Genomic DNA, 13,145 nt, shown 5'->3' on the forward strand with positions numbered 1-13,145 from the left:
CTTTCCCTTCCCCTAAGTTCATCTGTTTTGTTTCTTAAATTCCATATGTAAGTGAAATCATGTATTTGTCTTTCTCTGACTTATTGTGCCAAGCATAATACACTCTAGTTCTATCCATGTTGTTGCAAATGGTAAGATTTCATTCTTATTGATGGCTGAGTAATATTCCATTATATGTATGTATATCCCACATATGTATATATATGTATGTGTGTGTGTGTGTGTGTGTGTGTGTATATATATATCTCCCACATCTTCTTTATCCATTCATCAGTCAATGGACATTTGGGCTCTTCCATATTTTGGCTATTGTGGACACTGCTGCTATAAACACTGGGGAGTATGTGCCCCTTCAGATCACTATTTTTGTATCCTCTGGATAAATACCTAGTAGTGCAATTGCTGGGTCATAGGGTAGTTCTATTTTTCAGTTTTTGAGGAACCTCCATACCGTTTTCCAGAGTGCTGCACCAGTTTGCATTCCCACCAACAGTGTAAGAGAGTTCCTCTTTCTCTGCATCCTCACCAACATCTGTTATTTCCTGGGTTGTTAATTTTAGCCATTCTGACTGGTGTGAGGTTGTATCTCATTGTGGTTTTGATTTGTATTTCCCTGATGATGAGTGATGTTGAGTATTTTTTCATGTGTCTGTTGGTCATTTGTCTGTCTTCTTTGGAGAAATCTCTGTTCGTGTCTTCTGCCCATTTCTTGACTGGATTTTTTGTTCTTTGGGTGTTGAGTTTGATAAGTTATTTATAGGTTTTGGATACTAGCTCTTTATCTGATATGTCATTTGCAAATATCTTCTTCCATTCCGTAGGTTGCCCTTTAGTTTTGCTGACTGGAAAAGACTTTTAAGAAGAGACAGCCTGCCACTGAGTCTCACAGGAAGGGGCAGGTCTCACCAAGCAGCTGAAGGGAGGGTGGGGAAACATTGTGATCAGAAGGAACAGCATGGACCGAAGGTGATAATGAAATAAGAGGACATATTTAAGGAGCTATAAACACTTCTCATGGACAGGGTACAGGTGGGGTGCAGCACGCAAGGTTGAGAAATCGTGTTCTAAAGACTCTGGAGACCCACAAAGTAATATGTAGGAGAGGGATGGGATTGGCTTTCCTCTTTAGAGAGGTCCCTATGGAAGGAGAATGGAGTAAGTGGTGAGACTCGAGGCCTGCACACTCTTTAGAAAGTCATTGCATGGAATGCAGGTGAGATATAGTTTCAGTGTCATTGGGTGACAAAGTGAGGGACTCAGTTCATGAACTGTGACATAAGCCTAATGAGGAAAGTTAGAGCACCACATTCTCCTTAGCTCAAGTAAAGATGGCGAAGTGATAGGGAAAGGGAAGGCCCTAGACAGATGCTCAAGATGATGGATCACAGCCTCTGAACGCTCGGTGCAGCTGTCCCTCTCCAGCGCTCTCTCTCCTGTACTCCACCACATTGTCCTTCTCTGCTCTGTGGGATACCTCCCCTCATCACATAATTGAGAAATGAAGTGGAGGGCATGAGTACTAGAGAGATAGTCAAAATAACAAAGGGCAATAAAGAGAGAGAAGGAGATAAACAAAAAGAGACTTGAGGAGACGGGCAGTCCTTTCACTAATGTCACTAAGAAAAGGAAATATGAAAATAGATTTTATCTATAAACACAAACACATTCCTCTGTGTGCGGATTAAACAGTGATATCCCCTCTGGGCCAGCATGATCTTTTCTAACAGACTGAGAAATGGAAGTATCAGAGGCTTGGATGGGCGGCATTTGGTCCCCTTTGAAAAATGGGTCATATTTTTATTTTTAGAGGAACATGGGGGAGAATGCCTTCTTGATCTTGGAAACGCAGTGGCTGCCCAGCACTCTCAGGATCACATAAGTTAGGGGACTTTCACAGGGCCAATAAGGACCGGATGAGCTGGCCCTGCCCACCTGCTTAGTGTCATCTCCTACTTCTGCACCTACCTCCACTCAGGCTCTTTGACTTCCTTTATATTCAGCACTCACCCCTTGTTCATTTCCCATACCAGGCTCTCTCTCTTGTCTTTCTTCCCCTAGTTAATTCTTATTGATCCTTCAAATGACAGTTTAAACAACCCTTCCTCAGGGAACCCAGTCCTGATCTCCCTAATCAGGTCAAATACTACCTAATGGATTCTCTGAACCCTGCCTGCTTTTCTTACAAAACATCTGCCCCAGGTGTAGTTTCATGTGCGTGTGAGTGTCCCTGAAAGAGAGAAAGAGAGAGAGTGTGTGTGTGTGTGTGTGTGAGAGAGAGATGATTTGATTAATGCTTCTCTGCCCCACTTGATTGTAAATTCCATGTGGGCAGGAACCATGTCTGATTTTGCACACCATTTTACCCTTAATGTCTCAAATGAGTGCTAAATGGAAATAACCATGTGGGGGCATGGGGAAATAATGTCAGGATCGGATAAGAGGTTGAGGGAGCTGAAGCTGAAAAGTGGTGTCAAAGAGCAACTTAATCTATTGACCATTTTACCTACCCCATGTTCACACTATATTTCTTGTTTTCTCAGTGAGAAAATATGGCTATTTAAAGTTTTATTTAATTTTTTTTTAGTTTCCTAAAATCTTAGACTACATACAAGAGCACTGCTGGGTAGTATACTTTTGTTAGAATCCAAAGGCACATGGGTGTTCACGAGTCCTATAATTGTTACATTATAGATTTTCTATATTAGCTTTCAACTTGACACAAAATTAAGTGCATATTGAAGGCATATTAACTATTTTATGTAAAATCTTAACATTATTTCCTTTAGGACAATCATTGAAAATATGGCTCATTATTGAAAATCCATTTTTCAGTGTGTTTCTGTCTAACCACCACAAAAAGACTTGGTTTAATGTCTGAAGCCAAATCCCTGCTTTCTTTTGGAATTATAAGAACTCTCAGTAAATCAGAGCATGGCCAATGTCCAATTGCTAACAGTGGGTCCTACAAGTTACTCTTCTCAAGCTACCTACAGGAGATGGCCAGCATGTAGTTCTTTGGTATCTCTCTAAGAAATGTAGAGATTTATAGGTAAAGAAGATAAGATTCGAATTAGTCAATTTTTTATTACAGAGATAGTAATCATGTAGAGAGCATACTTGTTAGAAAAGAAGGTTAAAGCAAGAGATAAACTTAAATTGTGGAACTATCTGAGAATTTACCTTTTTTATATATAACTCAACTTACCATGAGCAAGTTGGCTATATCAACCTTATACAGAAAAGTTTCTGGGACCCAGACACTATTTTAAAGTCATTAGAGTTTGCGGAGTAAAAAACATTTTTATTTTTTGGGAAAAAAATATCTAATTCCTCTAAGGCTTTGAGAAAAATTCAGCTTTTGTTTATGTCTTTCAACTTCAGCCAGGATAAATGGAACAGCTCCATCGGACATCCACTGAATAATACTGGATGGTGGGAGCTAGGTTTCCAGCTGTTGGGGTGGAAGGTTACAGATCAGCAAGGGGAAGAAGCTATAATAATCCATGTAGTAATGGATTAAAGTTGGAAACATCAGAATAAACTCATGCTTTTTTATCAATCTACCAATCTATCTAACCAAATATAAAAATATTACATACAGACATATTTTAGATACACATATATACTCAGGTTAGTATACACACATATATTCCCTTGCTCTGTCAGACAAGATGGCCGAGAGGCAATGACATGCAGTAGCAATGAGCATACCTAGCACCCAAATGTTGGTTTTTAATATCATTTTCCAATGAAGGAAACCAGAGATCCTTGGATAAGTGGCTGAATCTAGGACTGGGAAAGAAAATATACAAGATGAGCCTGCATCTTATAATGCCAGAAAGTAAAAAAAACTGCTTAAAGAAAATCACACACTGATGGGAATATGTCAAAGGGACCCAAGAGCCAACTGAAAGAACTCTCAATGGCTAAAGCTGGAACAATATATGCAACAGCATGTTACTGAATTATAACCTAAAGTAGAAAATCCATACCCATGGGTCCATACTAATACTCACAAATGATTAAGATAAATATATAAATGGAAGAGAACAGACAACTCTATGGAGAAGAATTCTAAATATTTTATGTAGGTATTCTGCCTTCAAGGAGGTTGAGCATAACTCTTTCCTCCTTAAAGTGTACACTGGTCATAATGACTTCTTTCTGAAGAGTATAGTATGAAAATAAAAAGAATAAGTTTACAGTGGAAAACATGACAAAAAAAAAAACACCTCAACTAGGTGATCAAGGTTAACATCAATAGCAGTAAGTCATTTTGATAGTGTGATGGAGATGGCACTTTACCCTCTGTGGTCTTCCTCCTCAAAATACATAACCCCAGTCAATAACGAGAAAGAAAAACATCAGAAAATCCGAACTTTGAGGGATATTCTACAAAATGCCGGACCAGTACTCCTCAAAACTGTCAAGGTGATCAAAAACAAAGAAAATCTGAGAAAATGTCAGCCAAGAGGACTCTAAGGAACCATGATAACTAAACATAATGTGTATTCTTTTCTTAGAATAGAGAAAGGATGTTGGGTAAAAATAAGGAAATATGACTCAAATACAGACTTTGGTTAATAATACTATATTAATATTGATTCATCAATTATAACAAAAGTATCATACTCATGTAAGGTATTTACAACAATAGAGGAACGTGGGAATGGGGTCCATGCACTCTTATTGCATTTTTTCTATAAATCTAAAATTTTAAAACAGGAAGTTTATTTTACAGAAAACCTAAAAGGCTATACATTTACTTTAAACTGGTAGAATTAAATAGTAAGATCTAATCTTACTGATATAAGCTGATATTTAATTCTCTTAAACAAAAAGCCACAGTATTCTTCATGTATTAACCTCTATGACCAATTGCTTTCTCCACATTTCTTTTTTTTTTTTTTTTTAAAGATTTTATTTACTTATTCATGAGAGACAGAGAGAGAGAGAGAGAAGCAGGCTCCCAAGGAGCAGGGAGCCCGATGCGGGACTCGATCCCAGGACTCTGGGATCATGACCTGAGCTGAAGGCAGACACTTCACCATCTGAGCCACCCAGGCGCCCTTCTCCACATTTCTTTAGAAAATATTAGCTCAAGTTACACATCACCAATTCAAGCCAGGTTACAATGTTAGGGAACTGCTGAACATAGGATTCATTTAAAGAAGAGTTTACTAAAAGGCAGGAAACATTTACGTGAGATATGCATTAGCTATACGAATATATCTTTCAAAGGGACAAAGAAGAGTCAAGAATGGTTTAGTGTTCTAAGATACAAAAAAAAACACAGCATAAACTAGGGAAGAAATGTGAAGTTTTGTTTTGTTTTGTTTTTTTAAGATTTTATTTATTTATTTGAGAGAGAGGGAATGAGAGACAGAGAGCATGAGAGGGAAGAGGGCAGAGGGAGAAGCAGACCCCCTGCTGAGCAGGGAGCCCGATGCGGGACTCGATCCCAGGACTCCAGGATCATGACCTGAGCCGAAGGCAGTCGCTTAACCAACTGAGCCACCCAGGCGCCCGAAATGTGAAGTTTTAAACCAACCAGAAAAAAAGATAAATTTCATCAAACTGTTATTATCATTTACTCTTGTTTTTTGATCCTAGCAAACAATGCACATTTGGTCCTCCCTACATCCTCACCTAGACCCATGCAAACTATATCTCATGAAATGCTGCTTCTGTCCATGAAAGCAATCCACAGCCATTCCGGGGTGAAATCTCTGTTATCTCAGGGGCACTCACTAGTTACATTTCAGATTCGCAGCCACAAAGAACAACTCTCATCCAAGTACCAGTCCTTCAATTACTGCATTGTGTTCTTTCTTCAACTGCAGTCCTTCACCCACTTTATATGTGACAAGGCGTGAGTTTGCTTCCATCCTTGTCACCCCTTGGAGTCATCTCTAATAGGTGTGCAGCCCCGAGGTGAACACAATCCTCCAGCTGATGTCTGAGTGATTCAGGGTCATGTGCACTCATTAGCTCTTTATTTTGGGTCATCTGAGTTCTAGGAAGGGAGCCCAATTATTACATTATTACTTCAAAACTGGATGAGAGATGCAAATACTACACCATCTGTGATTACTGTGAAGGAAGTTAGTACATTATTCTTTGGTTGTAAATATCATACTTGGCTGCCTGGAAGCCCTCCTATGATGACCCAGTCAGAGGTACTCTCAGATGACACACAGTCCATCCTTCCTTTACTCTAAAAAACCCCCCCAAAACCAAACTCCACCTTCTTCTTTGTTTGTTCTAGCTATACAGATACAAAATCAGAACCGAAAGTAATGGTGGAAAGTGAGCACTCTTTAACCTCAGTGCTTAATTTATTAGTATTTTCTCAACATCTTCAAGTACATGTATAAATTCCCATGAGAAATATTACTGCCTGTCTCATAATGATGTCATACAAAATTAACAATTTAAGGACGCTTTAAAATTCAAGTGCCAAAGAATGTATTTTTCTAGTTTTTTATAGAAAATATGCAAAATAATACAAATTTCATTTGTAAATTGTGAAAACTGTGTTGGAACAAAATGATTTAATGCAGATGATAGGTTTCTTTGAAATGCACTTAAAGTCCTGTTATTGATCCATCTGATTCAGTTCCATCAATTCTATTGACCAAGATACAGATATTTTAAACATTAATGCTTTCAGGAATATACAACACTAATAAATATGCCAAAAATGAAAAATATCCAAGAAGAAAATAAGTAGTGAATGCCAGCTAAATTTCCAACTGAAATAAGTAAGCTACTCAGTGATATTATTGGTATCTTTAATCTAGAAAGATGAATCACATTAGGTTTAGAAGTTTATTTATAGCGGACTTAGATTAACTAATACAAGTAACAGCTATAGAATTTGTAGATCGGTATCAGAGGAGAAGAAAAACATATTAATCAAGTAGACATGTTAACAAAATAAGAGATTAGCCAGGATTACATTTGAATAAATTAGCAGAGGAAAAAGATATCCATAAAAATAGCTAGTTTTAGGTTCCTTACAAGAAAATGGTCTGTTTTGCCGACTAATTCACACAAATGTCCAAGAAATAAGTACTCAATTCTACTCTTCATATATACTCTAGCATATATGAAACAACAATTTGCTCCTCCCTAAAGAATTTTTATTTGAGACTTTTTTTTTTTTTAAAGTAATGTGGGAATGAAGGAGAGGCTCTTCCATGCTAGACAGAAGGTTCCTACACACAACATTTTGTTGAGGCAAAGCACAATGCAAAAGGCACCAGGAACATTAATTTAAGAACAATAGACACGAGAGGCGCCTGGATAGTTCAGGCATTAAGTGTCTGCCTTCGGCTCAGGTCATGATCCCAGGGTCCTGGGATCAAGCCCCGCCATCGGGCTCCCTGCTCAGAGGGAAACCTGCTTCTCCCTCTCCCCCTGCTTGTGTTCCCTCTCTCACTGTGTCACTCTCTGTCAAATAAATAAATAAAATATTAAAAAAAGAAGAAGAAGAATAGACATGAAAGGGGCACCTGGGTGGTTCAGACAGGTAAGCATCCAACTCTTTATTTCAGTTCAGGTCATGATCTCAGCGTCATGAGATGGAGCCCCATGTCGGGTTCCTCGTTGAGCCGGGAGTCTGCTTAAGATTCTCTCTCTCCCTCTCCCTCTGCTCCTCCTCCTGCCCATGCTCTCTCTAAAATTAATAAATAAATCTTTAAAAAAAGAAAGAACAATAGCGCAGGCTGATGTGCTGGTTGCTTCCTGAACACTGTACTCAGCAGTTCTGGGGCACTCAGTGATGAATAGGTGTGAAGAATAGGGTTCTGAAAAGCCATTTCTTTGGAAATTAAACCTTTCCCCCCCCTTTTATCTTTTGCCTGTCTTGACTGAAGCTCTAAAGAAACCAAGGCTACAGAAGGTGTGGGAAAACATGCAACTCAGATTACCCAAAGGAGACACTCATGACGAGTCTAAATGAAAACAGATTACAGATTATTTTTTTTAAAGATTCTATTTATTTATTTGAGATGAAAACAGATTCTGAGGAAAGGTGGGGGGTGGGGTGGGGGTCACCATAATCTTCAAAATTCTTCTGATATGTATTGCTTTCAAAGCAGTGGATTTTCTCAAGGTAAAGCTGTTTGATACAAATGAACTCATCTGCCATTCAAAGATCTTTTACTCATCATCAAGTCAAACACTTGACTATTCTAGCATTAGAATCAAATTCTTAGTGTCAATAATGTAATAGCCAATTCACCTAACTTGGATGTAAATGAAGAAATGATAGGAAAATAGAAAAATGCATGGAGCCTTTATATCCTATATTCCACAATTCCATTCTTTTTGGTTTATGTGGTATTTTTAAACACTATCCAAGGAATTGTTTTGGGGGGAATATAGGTAACAGTCCTTTCACACATTCTTAACCAAAAAAAAAAAAAAAGCTTATTTAAACTGACCTAATAAATATAAAGGATTTCAAAATTTCCAGAAGCCTTGGTCTTTGTCTATATACTCATTTCCAGGCTGCCTGTCGTTTTATAATCATTTTCCTGATTTCCACTGTGCTTATCATATGAATTTATGCTTGAAACATTTCAAGCACAGGGAAGCAATTTTGTGAATTGACAAGAACTGATAGATCCCACTGGCCTCACTCAGAAGTTTGACTTCAACGTTCTTACACAACAAAAGTCCACAGACTCCAGAACATTTGCCTCTCAGCTGCAGATCTCCTTAAAAGTCACACCAGGCTGCATCACTGTATACTACTTTTGCCGTTACAAATGGAACAGGAGTCCCGATTCCAAAACCCGGCTATGATAGGCCATGAGAGGCAAGAGTGTGGGAGTGTTTCTAACTCCAAGATAGTCACTTGGAAAGACAGAACTTTTTTTTTTTTAATATCATAAACGTATTTTTATTCAGATTGTCCTTTTATGAATATCTCAATAGTTTCAATGGCATTTAATGAAATTTTGAAGTCTCATGTATGGAATTTCTTTCAATCATTAACTGACAACAGCTTCTACAATTTTCAAACAGCTTTTAAATATACTACAACTTTCACAGAAACTTGTGGGGAAGGAAAAGGACAGGAGGGGAAGTAAAATGCATCAAACACCTTACGTATATCAGGTGCTATGATTTTTATGTAACTCATTCTTCATGTGCTTCCATAGGACAAATTTCCCTCCAATCGGTATCAGAAGTAGGGGTGCTTCCTCTGAGCCACTGAGTTGCTTATATCTAGGGACACTGGGATTTGTATGTAAGCTTCCCAATGTACAGTAGATTCTAGAAAGCTTAATGAAAACTTCTATTTTTTATTTTTTAGAGAGAACTTTATATTTCATCTGGTATACCTGTAAACTTCATGGACTGCTAAAGGCTTAGAAGCTGGAGGGTTCTCTGTTTCCCTTGAGATTTAGACAAAATCAGTTTGGACTTCCTAATTTCATGACCAGTAAGAGTCCCAAAACTCAGCCTTTGATCTGTGATAACCTCCTAGGGGCAGGGCTCAATGACCTCTCTTGCTAATCTAAAATGATTCCTTTTAGATTTGCAAACCATGAACACCACCAGAAGCACTGACTTACTCAGGAAGGCCTGAAGTGAGACATACATACATTGATGGTCTTTTTTTTTTCCCCTTCTCTCTCTCTCTCTCTCTCTCTCTCTCTCATTGCTGGGGAGGGTTGTTTATGGACAGAGTACACATAGTTCTCAGCCTTCCTTAGGCTTCCCATCTCCCTCACCTGTCTGCTTATCTCCCTTCCTCATCTCCACCATTCTACTTGGCTCTGTAGGACCAAAGTCCTCCTCTCTTACACAGAGTGGCTTGTACCTTCATTTCACCTGAGCACCTACCTATGGCCAAATTCTCAGGGGACTCTCTTCCTACCCGAAGGGCATCTTCAAAGTATCTCTTCCAGTGCAGGAATTTCTCTTCCCCAAGGTTTTGGTGTCCTTTGTTCAGGTGATATAAGTGTCTTCACCGCATTACATATGTATGTAAGTATTAACATTATGCCTTGTTTACTTTGCCCCTCCCATCACTCTCCCCTATAAATCATAGTTATATATCTTTGCTGGCTGCCTTAAATGCTGCCTGGAACAAGGCAAGTTTTAAACAAACAAATAAGTAATAACTTATCTCACTGAATCCTGACAACAAATCTGGGTGATTGGTACTGTTGTTGTATTTTTCTTTTATGAATGAGGAAAGCGATGCTCATGAAAGTCGGGTGGTTTGCTCAAAATCAATCCATCAACATCTGACTTCAATCTGAACTTAGCTCAGATTGAAGCATGGGCTCCTTCCTTGCATCATACAACTATCTGCTAAGAGAGATGGGTATGAGACCTCTCAAATGCTTTGTCACAATACACGTGCTATTTCTTCTTCCTCGCCACCACCTCTCCACTCCCAGATTCTGATACTCCTTGTTACTAGGATGGGAAGATGAGGGCCGGATAGTTTTTTGCACACTCTCGCAGGCATTTCTGGTACTATACAACTATCTCCCTCTAAAACACCTTCTCCAACCCTCACCATGCCCATCACTTAGAGAAAGACAGGTCTAGATCCTTAAAATGTTGAAATTTCAGTTAACTTTCCAGGATATGATCTTACAGAAAAATACATAAATATATAAAATAGTTCTTGATGTTCTTCCATAAAAAACATGACTAAGTCCTTATTCTAATGTGCAAAGGGATTTCAAGTTTTTAATTATTATTTATCTAGTAGATATGGTTGAGGTTTTAAGTAAAATATGAAAAATATATCACACTCTACCCATTTCATAGTCTCAACTGACAAATTATTTTTCACATAAGATGCCAATATTTTCAATATTTCAAATATCAATATTTTTCTTGAGATGTCACTTAATGTTTACTTTTGACCACAACTAAAATCAAAACAAGAGCAACATGAGAAACTAAAGAACAACAAAAATTTCAGATGATATTGAGCACTTTAGATTCAAGAATCTGGCAGATCCTGTTAATTGAGCACCTACTTCTTGAGGAGAACTGTAGTAAGCATTTTACATACAGTATCTCATTTAATCCTTACAGCGATATGATGAGGTAGGGTTATTAGCCATATTTTCTGGATGAGGAAAAAAGAGATACAAGTAAGTTATACCAGATCATAAGTTGCTCAAGATCATAAAGCTCCTCAGTGGAAGAACAAGGATGCAACTATGGTTGTCTAACTCCAAAACCCACACATTACTGTCTCTCAGTATTTAATATGCTTACTATGTATGATGTGGCCAAGTTTGTGAAAAAGGCAAGAGATATGTAAGACATAGATATTTTTGTTTAGCCCTAAAACTTGTGTCAGTTATGGAACCTTACCAGTCAGCAGATAGTCAAACACTAAATTGTGCAGTCTTCTTTATGTTAATGGCACTTTGAAGAAGTGACCTATCTGAAGTCAAAGAAGGTTTCATGGAAGAGATGAACTGGTGGAAACAGGAAAACCTTGAAGGATACAGGTAGAGTTTTGATAGGCAGGGCGGAGGGCAGAGTGTCCCCTGTAAGGCAATCAGATGGGTTTCTTTGGGAACGCTGAGGAGACTGACATAATTAAAGAAGAGGAATTTGGTTCCAGAATCATGAGAATTAAAGATAGATTGGTGAGACACAATTACAGAGAGCTTTGAAGGACAAGCAGAAAAAAAATCCACGTGTTAAATCGTTCACTCATTCTGTAAGATCTAGTACATGGGCCAGAGAAAATAAAGAGAACAGATTAACACAGAAGCGCTGAAGAGTTCTGTCTGTAGTCCTGCAGCGATCACTATCAGAAGCCTGCCTGTCCATATCCCTCTGGCAATACCATCCTGATGGAATCCTAGTCTAAGCATGGGCAATTCTCCATGTAAGGTTTGGCCTGTGTGCAGGCCAGGCTGGAAATGCCAGGAATTAATTCATAGAAGTAGCCATGGCCCCAGTGAAGATGAAAGTTGGATGATAAATTCTCCAGTGTCCTCATTTCTTAGGCAGGACAATTCTGAAGCAAGTTGTACATCATCTCCCAAAGATCCTAATAGGATTGAATCCAGTTGCCTATCTCAGTTACCTGAGCATTAATGTGCCCTGTATGGGCCTTTTTCTTTCCTTTCCTGTCTCAGTTCTCCACTCCCCCACTAGTTTTTCCTCAGATCACCTCCTGAATAAATGATTTGAACTTGAATCCTGCTCTTGGGGCTTGCTGCTGAGGCAACCCAACCCAGTACTGATAAACAATAGCTCTAGTAACGACCAACCGTGGAAGAGCACCAGTATGCCAGATACCCTTACCCTTCTAAGCACTTTACATATGGTACAACATCTCATCCTACCAACAGCCTCTGAGGTACACACTATTATTGCTTCCATTTTACAGATAAGGAAACTGAGGCAGAGGGAGATTGACTAACCTTCCCAGGGTCCCACAGCTAGGAAGCTTGGATCCAGGTTTGACTAAGGCACTCTGGATCTAGAGTCAGTGCTCTTAACCACTAAGTCAGCTGCTTCTCTGTAAGTGGATATAAACTACTGCAGAGCAGCACAAATTATGCTCTGGGAAGTACAAGAGTCTCCAAAAGAATAGAAGGGTGGCTTCACTCTACCTAGAATTCAGGGAAGGCCAAGCAAACCAAATTCTGATGGATTAGAGTGTTTGCCACGGCAAAAGGCAAGAGGGTGGGAGTGCCTTCCAAGAGGAGGTCCATCACACAGCAGGGCAATGTTTTCTGACACCACGGAGCCCCATCAAGGGTGCTAGCAAAGGGTGGAGGGAGTCATGGTGGGAGGCTGCTGATTAGCCAGGCTCCAGCTTCCCCAGCCCTTCTTCAAAAGTGCAGCATTTAGGGCGCCTGGGTGGCTCAGTTGGTTAAGCCTTCGGCTCAGGTCATGATCCTGGAGTCCCGGGATCAAGTCCCGCATCGGGCTCCCTGCTCAGCGGGGAGCCTGCTTCTCCCTCTGACCCTCCCCCCTCTCATGCTCTATCTCATTCTCTCTCTCAAATAAATAAATAAAATCTTAAAAAAAATAAAAGTGCAGCATTTATGCAAAGCTGCTCCTCAACACCTCTCAGGTCTCCATTAGGTCACTGCCAGAGCTTTTATTTGACGGAAGGGTTCTGTGACTTAAAA

The 13,145-nt window shown here is 39.2% G+C and overlaps 1 protein-coding gene across 4 annotated transcripts in view; it reads right to left on the reverse strand.

Moving 5' to 3' along the window:
• The window catches only part of PDE4D (phosphodiesterase 4D), a 1,027,393-nt gene that overhangs the window by 541,221 nt on the left and 473,027 nt on the right, over nt 1–13,145 (reverse strand). The gene's annotated exons all lie outside the window — the stretch shown is intronic.

Source organism: Mirounga leonina, unplaced genomic scaffold (assembly GCF_011800145.1).
Source record: "Mirounga leonina isolate KUSES-001 unplaced genomic scaffold, KU_Mleo_1.0 Mir_168, whole genome shotgun sequence".
NCBI classification, from domain to species: domain Eukaryota; kingdom Metazoa; phylum Chordata; class Mammalia; order Carnivora; family Phocidae; genus Mirounga; species Mirounga leonina.